Source organism: Schistocerca cancellata, unplaced genomic scaffold, assembly GCF_023864275.1.
Source record: "Schistocerca cancellata isolate TAMUIC-IGC-003103 unplaced genomic scaffold, iqSchCanc2.1 HiC_scaffold_1114, whole genome shotgun sequence".
Lineage (NCBI taxonomy): Eukaryota > Metazoa > Arthropoda > Insecta > Orthoptera > Acrididae > Schistocerca > Schistocerca cancellata.
Genome location: NW_026047113.1, coordinates 1,463,442 through 1,477,712, shown reverse-complemented (window position 1 = coordinate 1,477,712; position 14,271 = coordinate 1,463,442).

Genomic DNA, 14,271 nt, shown 5'->3' with positions numbered 1-14,271 from the left:
CCTTATGGCAGGCCTGCAGTGACTCAAAGATTTTCGAATCGGACGAAAAACTGATAGTGAATTGTAACTTTCAGGGCCACCTAATGACGATGGATCAGTCAAATTGCGTCCCGATTCAGTACATCGTCCTCCAGCCGACCTGACTCCATGGGTCTATTGCTGCCTCAGGCACCTTATGGCCGTTCTGCTGTGAGTCTAGATTATCGAATGGGACGAAAAACTGATAGTGAATTGTAACGTTCAGGGCCACCTAATGACGATGGATCACTCAAATTGCGTCCCGATTGAATATATCGTCCTCCAGCAGACTTGTTTCCATGGGTCTATTGTTGCCTCGGGCACCTTATGGCCGTTCTGCTGTGAGTCAAAGATTTTCGAATCGGACGAAAAACTGATAGTGAATTGTAACTTTCAGGGCAACCTAATGACGATGGATCACTCAAATTGCGTCCCGATTCAATACATCGTCCTCCAGCCGACTTGTCTCCATGGGTCTAATGCTGCCTCGGGCACCTTATGGCCGTTCTGCTGTGAGTCAAAGATTTTCGAATCGGACGAAAAACTGATAGTAAATTGGAACGTTCAGGGCCTCCTAATGACGATGGAACACTCAAATTGCGTCCCGATTCAAAACATCGTCCTCCAGCGGACTTGTCTCCATTAGTCTATTGCTGCTTCCTGCACCTAATGGCCGTTCTGCTGTGAGTCAAAGACTTTCGAATCGGACGAAAAACTGAAAGTGAAATGTAACACTCAGTGCCACCTAATGACGATTGACCACGCAAATTGCGTCCCGATTCAATACATCGTCCTCCAGCCGACTTGTCTCCATGGGTCTATTGCTGCCTAGGGCACTTTATGGCCGTTCTGCTGTGAGTCTAGATTATCGAATGGGACGAAAAACTGATAGTGAATTGTAACTTTCAGGGCCACCTAATGACGATGGATCACTCAAATTGCGTCCCGATACAATACATCGTCCTCCAGCAGACTTGTCTCCATGGGTCGATTGCTGCCTCGGGCACCTTATGGCAGGCCTGCTGTGAGTCAAAGATTTTCGAATCGGACGAAAAACCTGATAGTGATTTGTAACATTCAGGGCCACCTAATGACGATGGACCACACAAATTGCGTCCCGATTCAGTACATCATCCACTAGCCGACTTGACTCCATGGGACTATTGCTGCCTCGGGCACCTTATGGCCGTTCTGCTGTGAGTCTAGATTATCGAATGGGATGAAAAACTGATAGTGAATTGTAACGTTCAGGGCCTCCTAATGACGATGGAACACTCAAATTGCGTCCCGATTCAATACATCGTCCTCCAGCAGACTTGTCTCCATGGGTCTATTGCTGCCTCGGGCACATTATGGCCGTTCTGCTGTGAGTCAAAGATTTTCGAATCGGACGAAAAACTGATAGTGAATTGTAACATTCAGCGCCACCTAATGACGATGGACCACACAAATTGCGTCCCGATTCAGTACATCGTCCTCCAGCCGATCTGACTCCATGGGTCTATTGCTGCCTCGGGCACCTTATGGCCGTTCTGCTGTGAGTCTAGATTATCGAATGGGACGAAAAACTGATAGTGAATTGTAACGTTCAGGGCCACCTAATGACGATGGATCACTCAAATTGCGTCCCGATTCAATACATCGTCCTCCAGCAGACTTGTCGCCATGGGTCTATTGCTGCCTCGGGCGCCTTATGGCCGTTCTGCTGTGAGTCAAAGATTTTCGAATCGGACGAAAAACTGATAGTGAATTGTAACTTTCAGGGCCACCTAATGACGATGGATCACTCAAATTGCGTCCCGATTCAATACATCGTCCACCAGCCGACTTGTCTCCATGGGTCTATTGCTGCCTCGGGCACCTTATGGCCGTTCTGCTGTGAGTCTAGATTATCGAATGGGACGAAAAACTGATAGTGAATTGTAACGTTCAGGGCCTCCTAATGACGATGGATCACTCAAATTGCGTCCCGATTCAATACATCGTCCTCCAGCCGACTTGACTCCATGGGTCTATTGCTGCCTCGGGCACCTTATGGCCGTTCTGCTGTGAGTCTAGATTATCGAATGGGACGAAAAACTGATAGTGAATTGTAACGTTCAGGGCCTCCTAATGACGATGGATCACTCAAATTGCGTCCCGATTCAATACATCGTCCTCCAGCAGACTTGTCTCCATGGGTCGATTGCTGCCTCTGGCACCTAATGGCCGTTCTGCTGTGAGTCAAAGATTTTCGAAGCGGACGAAAAACTGATAGTGAATTGTAACATTCAGGGCCACCTAATGACGATGGACCACGCAAATTGCGTCCCGATTCAATACATCGTCCTCCAGCCGAGTTGACTCCATGGGTCTATTGCTGCCTCGGGCACCTTATGGCCGATCTGCTGTGAATCTAGATTATCGTATGGGACGATAAACTGATACTGAATTGTAACGTTCAGGGCCACCTAATGACGATGGATCACTCAAATTGCGTCCCGATTCAATACATCGTCCCCAGCCGACTTGTCTCCATGGGTCTATTGCTGCCTCGGGCACCTTATGGCCGTTCTGCTGTGAGACTAGATTATCGAATGGGACGAAAAACTGATAGTGAATTGAAACGTTCAGGGCCACCTAATGACGATGGATCACTCAAATTGCGTCCCGACTCAATACATCGTCCCCAGCCGACTTGTCTCCATGGGTCTATTGCTGCCTCGGGCACCTTATGGCCGTTCTGCTGTGAGTCAAAGATTTTCGAATCGGACGAAAAACTGATACTGAATTGTAACTTTCAGGGCCACCTAATGACGATGGATCACTCAAATTGCGTCCCGATTCAATACATCGTCCTCCAACAGACTTGTCTCCATGGGTCTATTGCTGCCTCGGGCACCTTATGGCCATTCTGCTGTGAGTCAAAGATTTTCGAATCGGACGAAAAACTGATAGTGATTTGTAACATTCAGGGCCACCTAATGACGATGGACCACACAAATTGCGTCCCGATTCAGTACATCGTCCACTACCTGACTTGACTCCATGGGACTATTGCTGCCTCGGGCACCTTATGGCCGTTCTGCTGTGAGTCTAGATAATATAATGGGATGAAAAACTGATAGTGAATTGTAACGTTCAGGGCCACCTAATGACGATGGATCACTCAAATTGCGTCCCGATTCAATACATCGTCCTCCAGCAGACTTGTCTCCATGGGTCTATTGCTGCCTCGGGCACCTTATGGCAGGCCTGCTGTGACTCAAAGATTTTCTAATCGGACGAAAAACTGATAGTGAATTGTAACGTTCAGGGTCTCCTAATGACGATGGAACACTCAAATTGCGTCCCGATTTAATACATCGTCCTCCAGCGGACTTGTCTCCATTAGTCTATTGCTGCTTCCTGCACCTAATGGCCGTTCTGCTGTGAGTCAAAGACTTTCGAATCGGACGAAAAACTGAAAGTGAAATGTAACACTCAGTGCCACCTAATGACGATTGACCACGCAAATTGCGTCCCGATTCAATACATCGTCCTCCAGCCGAGTTGACTCCATGGGTCTATTGCTGCCTCGGGCACCTTATGGCCGTTCTGCTGTGAATCTACATTATCGAATGGGACGAAAAACTGGTAGTGAATTGTAACGTTCAGGGCCACCTAATGACGATGGATCACTCAAATTGCGTCCCGATTCAATACATCGTCCTCCAGCCGACTTGTCTCCATGGGTCTATTGCTGCCTAGGGCACTTTATGGCCGTTCTGCTGTGAGTCTAGATTATCGAATGGGACGAAAAACTGATAGTGAATTGTAACTTTCAGGGCCACCTAATGACGATGGATCACTCAAATTGCGTCCCGATACAATACATCGTCCTCCAGCAGACTTGTCTCCATGGGTCGATTGCTGCCTCGGGCACCTTATGGCAGGCCTGCTGTGAGTCAAAGATTTTCGAATCGGACGAAAAACCTGATAGTGATTTGTAACATTCAGGGCCACCTAATGACGATGGACCACACAAATTGCGTCCCGATTCAGTACATCATCCACTAGCCGACTTGACTCCATGGGACTATTGCTGCCTCGGGCACCTTATGGCCGTTCTGTTGTGAGTCTAGATTATCGAATGGGATGAAAAACTGATAGTGAATTGTAACGTTCAGGGCCTCCTAATGACGATGGAACACTCAAATTGCGTCCCGATTCAATACATCGTCCTCCAGCAGACTTGTCTCCATGGGTCTATTACTGCCTCGGGCACCTTATGGCCGTTCTGCTGTGAGTCAAAGATTTTCGAATCGGACGAAAAACTGATAGTGAATTGTTACATTCAGCGCCACCTAATGACGATGGACCACACAAATTGCGTCCCGATTCAGTACATCGTCCTCCAGCCGATCTGACTCCATGGGTCTATTGCTGCCTCGGGCACCTTATGGCCGTTCTGCTGTGAGTCTAGATTATCGAATGGGACGAAAAACTGATAGTGAATTGTAACGTTCAGGGCCACCTAATGACGATGGATCACTCAAATTGCGTCCCGATTCAATACATCGTCCTCCAGCAGACTTGTCTCCATGGGTCTATTGCTGCCTCGGGCGCCTTATGGCCGTTCTGCTGTGAGTCAAAGATTATCGAATGGGACGAAAAACTGATAGTGAATTGTAACTGTCAGGGCCACCTAATGACGATGGATCACTCAAATTGCGTCCCGATTCAATACATCGTCCACCAGCCGACTTGTCTCCATGGGTCTATTGCTGCCTCGGGCACCTTATGGCCGTTCTGCTGTGAGACTAGATTATCGAATGGGACGAAAAACTGATAGTGAATTGAAACGTTCAGGGCCACCTAATGACGATGGATCACTCAAATTGCGTCCCGACTCAATACATCGTCCCCAGCCGACTTGTCTCCATGGGTCTATTGCTGCCTCGGGCACCTTATGGCCGTTCTGCTGTGAGTCAAAGATTTTCGAATCGGACGAAAAACTGATAGTGAATTGTAACTTTCAGGGCCACCTAATGACGATGGAACACTCAAATTGCGTCCCGATTCAATACATCGTCCTCCAACAGACTTGTCTCCATGGGTCTATTGCTGCCTCGGGCACCTTATGGCCATTCTGCTGTGAGTCAAAGATTTTCGAATCGGACGAAAAACTGATAGTGATTTGTAACATTCAGGGCCACCTAATGACGATGGACCACACAAATTGCGTCCCGATTCAGTACATCGTCCACTACCCGACTTGACTCCATGGGACTATTGCTGCCTCGGGCACCTTATGGCCGTTCTGCTGTGAGTCTAGATAATATAATGGGATGAAAAACTGATAGTGAATTGTAACGTTCAGGGCCACCTAATGACGATGGATCACTCAAATTGCGTCCCGATTCAATACATCGTCCTCCAGCAGACTTGTCTCCATGGGTCTATTGCTGCCTCGGGCACCTTATGGCAGGCCTGCTGTGACTCAAAGATTTTCTAATCGGACGAAAAACTGATAGTGAATTGTAACGTTCAGGGACTCCTAATGACGATGGAACACTCAAATTGCGTCCCGATTTAATACATCGTCCTCCAGCGGACTTGTCTCCATTAGTCTATTGCTGCTTCCTGCACCTAATGGCCGTTCTGCTGTGAGTCAAAGACTTTCGAATCGGACGAAAAACTGAAAGTGAAATGTAACACTCAGTGCCACCTAATGACGATTGACCACGCAAATTGCGTCCCGATTCAATACATCGTCCTCCAGCCGAGTTGACTCCATGGGTCTATTGCTGCCTCGGGCACCTTATGGCCGTTCTGCTGTGAATCTACATTATCGAATGGGACGAAAAACTGGTAGTGAATTGTAACGTTCAGGGCCACCTAATGACGATGGATCACTCAAATCGCGTCCCGATTCAATACATCGTCCTCCAGCCGACTTGTCTCCATGGGTCTATTGCTGCCTAGGGCACTTTATGGCCGTTCTGCTGTGAGTCTAGATTATCGAATGGGACGAAAAACTGATAGTGAATTGTATCTTTCAGGTCCACCTAATGACGATGGATCACTCAAATTGCGTCCCGATACAATACATCGTCCTCCAGCAGACTTGTCTCCATGGGTCGATTGCTGCCTCGGGCACCTTATGGCAGGCCTGCTGTGAGTCAAAGATTTTCGAATCGGACGAAAAACCTGATAGTGATTTGTAACATTCAGGGCCACCTAATGACGATGGACCACACAAATTGCGTCCCGATTCAGTACATCATCCACTAGCCGACTTGACTCCATGGGACTATTGCTGCCTCGGTCACCTTATGGCCGTTCTGTTGTGAGTCTAGATTATCGAATGGGATGAAAAACTGATAGTGAATTGTAACGTTCAGGGCCTCCTAATGACGATGGAACACTCAAATTGCGTCCCGATTCAATACATCGTCCTCCAGCAGACTTGTCTCCATGGGTCTATTACTGCCTCGGGCACCTTATGGCCATTCTGCTGTGAGTCAAAGATTTTCGAATCGGACGAAAAACTGATAGTGAATTGTAACATTCAGCGCCACCTAATGACGATGGACCACACAAATTGCGTCCCGATTCAGTACATCGTCCTCCAGCCGATCTGACTCCATGGGTCTATTGCTGCCTCGGGCACCTTATGGCCGTTCTGCTGTGAGTCTAGATTATCGAATGGGACGAAAAACTGATAGTGAATTGTAACGTTCAGGGCCACCTAATGACGATGGATCACTCAAATTGCGTCCCGATTCAATACATCGTCCTCCAGCAGACTTGTCTCCATGGGTCTATTGCTGCCTCGGGCGCCTTATGGCCGTTCTGCTGTGAGTCAAAGATTTTCGAATCGGACCAAAAACTGATAGTGAATTGTAACTTTCAGGGCCACCTAATGACGATGGATCACTCAAATTGCGTCCCGATTCAATACATCGTCCACCAGCCGACTTGTCTCCATGGGTCTATTGCTGCCTCGGGCACCTTATGGCCGTTCTGCTGTGAGTCTAGATTATCGAATGGGACGAAAAACTGATAGTGAATTGTAACTTTCAGGGCCTCCTAATGACGATGGATCACTCAAATTGCGTCCCGATTCAATACATCGTCCTCCAGCCGACTTGACTCCATGGGTCTATTGCTGCCTCGGGCACCTTATGGCCGTTCTGCTGTGAGTCTAGATTATCGAATGGGACGAAAAACTGATAGTGAATTGTAACGTTCAGGGCCTCCTAATGACGATGGATCACTCAAATTGCGTCCCGATTCAATACATCGTCCTCCAGCAGACTTGTCTCCATGGGTCGATTGCTGCCTCTGGCACCTAATGGCCGTTCTGCTGTGAGTCAAAGATTTTCGAAGCGGACGAAAAACTGATAGTGAATTGTAACATTCAGGGCCACCTAATGACAATGGACCACGCAAATTGCGTCCCGATTCAATACATCGTCCTCCAGCCGAGTTGACTCCATGGGTCTATTGCTGCCTCGGGCACCTTATGGCCGATCTGCTGTGAATCTAGATTATCGTATGGGACGATAAACTGATACTGAATTGTAACGTTCAGGGCCACCTAATGACGATGGATCACTCAAATTGCGTCCCGATTCAATACATCGTCCCCAGCCGACTTGTCTCCATGGGTCTATTGCTGCCTCGGGCACCTTATGGCCGTTCTGCTGTGAGACTAGATTATCGAATGGGACGAAAAACTGATAGTGAATTGAAACGTTCAGGGCCACCTAATGACGATGGATCACTCAAATTGCGTCCCGACTCAATACATCGTCCCCAGCCGACTTGTCTCCATGGGTCTATTGCTGCCTCGGGCACCTTATGGCCGTTCTGCTGTGAGTCAAAGATTTTCGAATCGGACGAAAAACTGATAGTGAATTGTAACTTTCAGGGCCACCTAATGACGATGGATCACTCAAATTGCGTCCCGATTCAATACATCGTCCTCCAACAGACTTGTCTCCATGGGTCTATTGCTGCCTCGGGCACCTTATGGCCATTCTGCTGTGAGTCAAAGATTTTCGAATCGGACGAAAAACTGATAGTGATTTGTAACATTCAGGGCCACCTAATGACGATGGACCACACAAATTGCGTCCCGATTCAGTACATCGTCCACTACCCGACTTGACTCCATGGGACTATTGCTGCCTCGGGCACCTTATGGCCGTTCTGCTGTGAGTCTAGATAATATAATGGGATGAAAAACTGATAGTGAATTGTAACGTTCAGGGCCACCTAATGACGATGGATCACTCAAATTGCGTCCCGATTCAATACATCGTCCTCCAGCAGACTTGTCTCCATGGGTCTATTGCTGCCTCGGGCACCTTATGGCAGGCCTGCTGTGACTCAAAGATTTTCTAATCGGACGAAAACCTGATAGTGAATTGTAACGTTCAGGGACTCCTAATGACGATGGAACACTCAAATTGCGTCCCGATTTAATACATCGTCCTCCAGCGGACTTGTCTCCATTAGTCTATTGCTGCTTCCTGCACCTAATGGCCGTTCTGCTGTGAGTCAAAGACTTTCGAATCGGACGAAAAACTGAAAGTGAAATGTAACACTCAGTGCCACCTAATGACGATTGACCACGCAAATTGCGTCCCGATTCAATACATCGTCCTCCAGCCGAGTTGACTCCATGGGTCTATTGCTGCCTCGGGCACCTTATGGCCGTTCTGCTGTGAATCTACATTATCGAATGGGACGAAAAACTGGTAGTGAATTGTAACGTTCAGGGCCACCTAATGACGATGGATCACTCAAATTGCGTCCCGATTCAATACATCCTGCTCCAGCCGACTTGTCTCCATGGGTCTATTGCTGCCTAGGGCACTTTATGGCCGTTCTGCTGTGAGTCTAGATTATCGAATGGGACGAAAAACTGATAGTGAATTGTAACTTTCAGGGCCACCTAATGACGATGGATCACTCAAATTGCGTCCCGATACAATACATCGTCCTCCAGCAGACTTGTCTCCATGGGTCGATTGCTGCCTCGGGCACCTTATGGCAGGCCTGCTGTGAGTCAAAGATTTTCGAATCGGACGAAAAACCTGATAGTGATTTGTAACATTCAGGGCCACCTAATGACGATGGACCACACAAATTGCGTCCCGATTCAGTACATCATCCACTAGCCGACTTGACTCCATGGGACTATTGCTGCCTCGGGCACCTTATGGCCGTTCTGTTGTGAGGCTAGATTATCGAATGGGATGAAAAACTGATAGTGAATTGTAACGTTCAGGGTCTCCTAATGACGATGGAACACTCAAATTGCGTCCCGATTCAATACATCGTCCTCCAGCAGACTTGTCTCCATGGGTCTATTACTGCCTCGGGCACCTTATGGCCGTTCTGCTGTGAGTCGAAGATTTTCGAATCGGACGAAAAACTGATAGTGAATTGTAACATTCAGCGCCACCTAATGACGATGGACCACACAAATTGCGTCCCGATTCAGTACATCGTCCTACAGCCGATCTGACTCCATGGGTCTATTGCTGCCTCGGGCACCTTATGGCCGTTCTGCTGTGAGTCTAGATTATCGAATGGGACGAAAAACTGATAGTGAATTGTAACGTTCAGGGCCACCGAATGACGATGGATCACTCAAATTGCGTCCCGATTCAATACATCGTCCTCCAGCAGACTTGTCTCCATGGGTCTATTGCTGCCTCGGGCGCCTTATGGCCGTTCTGCTGTGAGTCAAAGATTTTCGAATCGGACGAAAAACTGATAGTGAATTGTAACTTTCAGGGCCACCTAATGACGATGGATCACTCAAATTGCGTCCCGATTCAATACATCGTCCACCAGCCGACTTGTCTCCATGGGTCTATTGCTGCCTCGGGCACCTTATGGCCGTTCTGCTGTGAGTCAAAGATTTTCGAATCGGACGAAAAACTGATAGTGAATTGTAACGTTCAGGGCCTCCTAATGACGATGGAGCACTCAAATTGCGTCCCGATTCAATACATCGTCCTCCAGCAGACTTGTCTCCATGCGTCTATTGCTGCCTCGGGCACCTCATGGTCGTTCTGCTGTGAGTCTAGATTATCGAATGGGTCGAATAACTGATAGTGAATTGTAACGTTCAGGGCCACCTAATGACGATGGATCTCTCAAATTGCGTCCCGATTCAATACATCGTCCTCCAGCCGACTTGACTCCTTGGGTCTATTGCTGCCTAGGGCACTTTATGGCCGTTCTGCTGTGAGTCAAAGATTTTCGAAGCGGACGAAAAACTGATAGTGAATTGTAACATTCAGGGCCACCTAATGACGATGGACCACGCAAATTGCGTCCCGATTCAATACATCGTCCTCCAGCCGAGTTGACTCCATGGGTCTATTGCTGCCTCGGGCACCTTATGGCCGATCTGCTGTGAATCTAGATTATCGTATGGGACGATAAACTGATACTGAATTGTAACGTTCAGGGCCACCTAATGACGATGGATCACTCAAATTGCGTCCCGATTCAATACATCGTCCCCAACCGACTTGTCTCCATGGGTCTATTGCTGCCTCGGGCACCTTATGGCCGTTCTGCTGTGAGACTAGATTATCGAATGGGACGAAAAACTGATAGTGAATTGTAACGTTCAGAGCCACCTAATGACGATGGATCACTCTAATTGCGTCCCGACTCAATACATCGTCCCCAGCCGACTTGTCTCCATGGGTCTATTGCTGCCTCGGGCACCTTATGGCCGTTCTGCTGTGAGTCAAAGATTTTCGAATCGGACGAAAGACTGATAATGAATTGTAACTTTCAGGGCCACCTAATGACGATGGATCACTCAAATTGCGTCCCGATTCAATACATCGTCCTCCAACAGACTTGTCTCCATGGGTCTATTGCTGCCTCGGGCACCTTATGGCCGTTCTGCTGTGAGTCAAAGATTTTCGAATCGGACGAAAAACTGATAGTGATTTGTAACATTCAGGGCCACCTAATGACGATGGACCACACAAATTGCGTCCCGATTCAGTACATCGTCCACTACCCGACTTGACTCCATGGGACTATTGCTGCCTCGGGCACCTTATGGCCGTTCTGCTGTGAGTCTAGATAATATAATGGGATGAAAAACTGATAGTGAATTGTAACGTTCAGGGCCACCTAATGACGATGGATCACTCAAATTGCGTCCCGATTCAATACATCGTCCTCCAGCAGACTTGTCTCCATGGGTCTATTGCTGCCTCGGGCACCTTATGGCAGGCCTGCTGTGACTCAAAGATTTTCTAATCGGACGAAAAACTGATAGTGAATTGTAACGTTCAGGGACTCCTAATGACGATGGAACACTCAAATTGCGTCCCGATTTAATACATCGTCCTCCAGCAGACTTGTCTCCATGGGTCTATTGCTGCCTCGGGCACCTTATGGCCGTTCTGCTGTGAGTCAAAGATTTTCGAATCGGACGAAAAACTGATAGTGAATTGTAACGTTCAGGGCCTCCTAATGACGATGGATCACTCAAATTGCGTCCCGATTCAATACATCGTCCTCCAGCCGACTTGACTCCATGGGTCTATTGCTGCCTCGGGCACCTTATGGCCGTTCTGCTGTGAGTCTAGATTATCGAATGGGACAAAAAACTGATAGTGAATTGTAACGTTCAGGGCCTCCTAATGACGATGGATCACTCAAATTGCGTCCCGATTCAATACATCGTCCTCCAGCGGACTTGTCTCCATGGGTCTATTGCTGCCTCGGGCACCTTATGGCCGTTCTGCTGTGAGTCTAGATTATCGAATGGGACGAAAAACTGATAGTGAATTGTAACGTTCAGGGCCTCCTAATGACGATGGATCATTCAAATTGCGTCCCGATTCAATACATCGTCCTCCAGCCGACTTGACTCCATGGGTATATTGCTGCCTCGGGCACCCTATGGCCGTTCTGCTGTGAGTCTAGATTATCGAATGGGACGAAAAACTGATAGTGAATTGTAACGTTCAGGGCCACCTAATGACGATGGATCACTCAAATTGCGTCCCGATTCAATACATCGTCCCCAGCCGACTTGACTCCATGGGACTATTACTGCCTCGGGCACCCTATGGCCGTTCCGCTGTGAGTCTAGATTATAGATTGGGATGAAAAACTGACAGTGAATTGTAACGTTCAGGGCCACCTAATGACGATGGATCACTCAAATTGCGTCCCGATTCAATACATCGTCCTCCAGCAGATTTGTCTCCATGGGTCTATTGCTGCCTCGGGCACCTTATGGCAGGCCTGCTGTGACTCAAAGATTTTCGAATCGGACGAAAAACTGATAGTGAATTGTAACGTTCAGGGCGTCCTAATGACGATGGAACACTCAAATTGCGTCCCGATTCAATACATCGTTCTCCAGCAGACTTGTCTCCATGCATCTATTGCTGCCTCGGGCACCTTATTGCCGTTCTGCTGTGAGTCAAAGATTTTCGAATCGGACGAAAAACTGATAGTGAATTGTAACGTTCAGGGCCACCTAATGACGATGGATCACTCAAATTGCGTCCCGATTCAATTCATCGTCCTCCAGCCGACTTGACTCCATGGGTCTATTGCTGCCTCGGGCACCTTATGGCCGTGCTGCTGTGAGTCTAGATTATCGAATGGGACAAAAAACTGATAGTGAATTGTAACGTTCAGGGCCTCCTAATGACGATGGATCACTCAAATTGCGTCCCGATTCAATACATCGTCCTCCAGCAGACTTGTCTCCATGGGTCTATTGCTGCCTCGGGCATCTTATGGCCGTTCTGCTGTGAGTCTAGATTATCGAATGGGACGAAAAACTGATAGTGAATTGTAACGTTCAGGGCCACCTAATGACGATGGATCTCTCAAATTGCGTCCCGATTCAATACATCGTCCTCCAGCCGACTTGACTCCATGGGTCTATTTCTGCCTCGGGCACCTTATGGCCGTTCTGCTGTGAGTCTAGATTATCGAATGGGACGAAAAACTGATAGTGAATTGTAACGTTCAGGGCCTCCTAATGACGATGGATCACTCAAATTGCGTCCTGATTCAATACATCGTCCTCCAGCCGACTTGACTCCATGGGTCTATTGCTGCCTCGGGCACCTTATGGCCGTTCTGCTGTGAGTCTAGATTATCGAATGGGACGAAAAGCTGGTAGTGAATTGTAACGTTCAGGGCCTCCTAATGACGATGGATCACTCAAATTGCGTCCCGATTCAATACATCGTCCTCCAGCAGAATTGTCTCCATGGGTCGATTGCTGCCTCGGGCACCTAATGGCCGTTCTGCTGTGAGTCAAAGATTTTCGAATCGGACGAAAAACTGATAGTGAATTGTAACATTCAGGGCCACCTAATGACGATGGACCCCTGCAAATTGCGTCCCGATTCAATACATCGTCCTCCAGCCGAGTTGATTCCATGGGTCTATTGCTGCCTCGGGCACCTTATGGCCGTTCTGCTGTGAGTCTAGATTATCGAATGGGACGAAAAACTGATAGTGAATTGTAACGTTCAGGGCCACCTAATGACGATGGATCACTCAAATTGCGTCCTGATTCAATACATCGTCCTCCTTCATGGGTCTATTGCTGCCTCGGGCACCTTATGGCCGTTCTGCTGTGAGTCTAGATTATCGAATGGGACGAAATACTGATAGTGAATTGTAACTTTCAGGGCCACCTAATGACGATGGATCACTCAAATTGCGTCCCGATTCAATACATCGTCCTCCAGCAGACTAGTCTCCATGGGTCGATTGCTGCCTCGGGCACCTTATGGCTGTTCTGCTGTGAGTCAAGGATTTTCGAATCGGACGAAAAACTGATAGTGATTTGTAACATTCAGGGCCACCTAATGACGATGGACCACACAAATTGCGTCCCGATTCAGTACTTCGTTCACTAGCCGACTTGACTCCATGGGACTATTGCTGCCTCGGGCACCTTATGGCCGCTCTGCTGTGAGTCTAGATTATAGAATGGGATGAAAAACTGATAGTGAATTGTAACGTTCAGGGCCACCTAATGACGATGGATCACTCAAATTGCGTCCCGATTCAATACATCGTCCTCCAGCAGACTTGTCTCCATGGGTCTATTGCTGCCTCGGGCACCTTATGGCCGTTCTGCTGTGAGTCAAAGATTTTCGAATCGGACGAAAAACTGATAGTGAATTGTAACTTTCAGGGCAACCTAATGACGATGGATCACTCAAATTGCGTCCCGATTCAATACATCGTCCTCCAGCC